The sequence below is a fragment of the Polypterus senegalus genome, chromosome 1 (assembly GCF_016835505.1).
Source record: "Polypterus senegalus isolate Bchr_013 chromosome 1, ASM1683550v1, whole genome shotgun sequence".
Classification (NCBI taxonomy): Eukaryota; Metazoa; Chordata; class Cladistia; order Polypteriformes; family Polypteridae; genus Polypterus; species Polypterus senegalus.
Window position 1 is genome coordinate 187,975,087 of NC_053154.1, and position 2,556 is coordinate 187,977,642.

The window sequence follows — 2,556 nt, forward strand, 5'->3', positions numbered from 1 at the left end:
AATGTGTGAAACAAGTACACCCACCTGTCAATGTCATGACAAATGTAGACTTGTCCACTAAAGTGCTGACCAGTGGCCCACAACCTTATGACTGTTTTAACTGATTCTGCTTTTGTAGACCATTACAGCCTGCACCCTGGACTTTCACTCTCTAAGCAGGCTTTGCTTTCTTGCTTGGTATCCCTTGCAAAGTGGCAGATCCTTGCTATGTGGGTCACTGACCTTTGCAAGCAGTGATACAAGGGTCAGGCTGTGGTGAGTCAGCTGTGGGCTCAGATGGATGCACAATAGCAGGGAGAGGGCACATTGTGTCTGATTGCTAATTGTTTGCTTATCTCCTTGTGGGCGGCTCCCGTCAGGCAAACATTACTGCTCTAATCCCAGTGTAATCTGCGCTGCTAGAACTGGGTTGCCACCAAGCAGGAGGGACCTTCCCGGCGCTTTCATTCCTCCTTTGTGACAGAAGAAAAGAGACCCTCCCTTGAGCTCTGGAACAATGCGGGAGTGGGGGCTTCGTGCCACAGGAGATCATCACACAGGTCACGCACTCCAAAGAGATGCTGAAAACATGGAGTCCTGCCGCCCGCTAAGCAAGGAGCCCAGGCAGGCGGTCAGAAGAAAATTCCAGGGACTCTTTGATTAGTCCTTAAACACTTTGCAGTGAAAGATGTTCCAAAACGTTAATAAAAGTGTGCAAGGTCAGTCGTAAATAAAACGTATAAGATGTAGAATCTTCTTAATTAGAAACATTAGGTGGTCAGTTAGGTATGTAATGTGATGGTCTAGTCTGTCTAATACTCGATATAGTCAGTTAGAGTCATATGTGTTCTGTGTTCCAGTAATGCTGGGTGATAAAGGTGGTCTCGCCAATGAAGTCCTTGGTTCAGATTCCACATCTGTTTTGGATGACCTCCCTGTGCCAGTATCCATTTTCCCCCACATTCAAAAGATGTGCCAGTTGTGACAATGGGTGGCATTAACTGGGTCCATATGAGAGAATGTGATTGTGCCCTGCAGTGCCCCCCCCGCCCCCCGAATTACATTAAAGTAGTGGTTCAGTAATCAATGGGTGTACAGCAAGAGTTGTTGGAAACTGGGAAATATTTTGTGACCAACATGAAATTCCTTATAAGGTTATAAATACTGTGGTCAGTTGGAAATATGTCAAGAGTCAATAGGAAGAACTGTGTGCTCAAAATCATTAGTTAGTAAGAACAATTTTATGGACACTTTAAAATGCCAGGTGGTCAGTAATAATCATGTTGCCAGTAAGAAAGATTAAGTGGTCAATCAGTTTGGTGAGTGGTCTGTCAGAAACATGTGGCCATCACTCAGCTATTCTATGTCATTAAACAGAAATATGTGCCAGTTGGTCACTAAGAAGAATTATTTGTGCATATTTCCAAATTGGTCAGTGATAATCATTTTATGGACATTCTGAAATGCTATAGTCAGTATGAAATATGTGTTCAATGGCTCTCTGTATTACAAACATTATAGGGTCAATAAGTTTGGCATGTAATCGGGTCAGAACGTCATGTACTGAACACCTGGTAATCAGTCAGATACCCCAGAAATGCGGAAAGGTTGGTTTTTACACAAATTTGTGATCACACAGTAAATATCACATGATCACTGACCACTCATATGAATTTATGTCCTTTGATTCTCTTTCATCATTAACTCACTCTGGGTGGATTGACCTCTTATTCCAATCTGGATCTCTTACCTGATGAACTGGATGACTGTCTGTCCACCCAGAATCAACCCCACGTGGGTATTTCTTAGCTGGACGTAAAGGCAGTACGTCTTCAAACAGTGGATGGTGCTAGCCTGTCAAGTGAAGGCTCACCATTGTCAAAGTCAAAGTTGTGTACCCCAGTGGCTGGCTGATTATGAAATGCTTGACCTCTGGTGCCAGCCTCTTGTCACCAAACACTGCCTGGGACAGAGTGAGAGTCGTGCCCCTGCTTGCCCTTGTATAAGGGATTATGTTGCCGCCTCCTCCATGGCACGTGACTCTTTGTCTGCATGTTTGCGCGTGTCACTGCTGAAAGGGGCGCAGCGGCTTGTCACGGGATGACAGAGAAAACCAGGTACACAGTTAGTGGGGGAGGGGCAGGTCCTCAAGCTGCGGTGCCACCCAGTGGCTCCCTCTCTGACAGAGGCCCGCAGGTCTCTGTAGCCTGGCACAGGGCTTGCTAGTCTCCACAATCCATCCATGGCCCTCGAGTGGTCAGCTGCAAGTGCTGCTGTCCCCCTCCTCCCCATCTCCCATCCCATGCCCCGCCCTGTCTGACTGCTTCAAGGGGCCCAGGTGCACAAGCCTCTCATTAGCGTCTCTGGTTTCAGCTTCCGGCCTCCCAGTCCTGCCAAACCAGTTATTAGTGCATGCAGGGCGTTAGCGTGGGAGCGCCTCACCCTCCGCATGCTTTCTAGCACCCGACTTGCCAATTTCCCTGGCACTCTTCAGTGGTCACGCACATGCATGTGTCCACCTAGCCTTCAGGAGTGGTCATCAATGCCAAAAGAAGACAACACGCAGACACTCTGGAC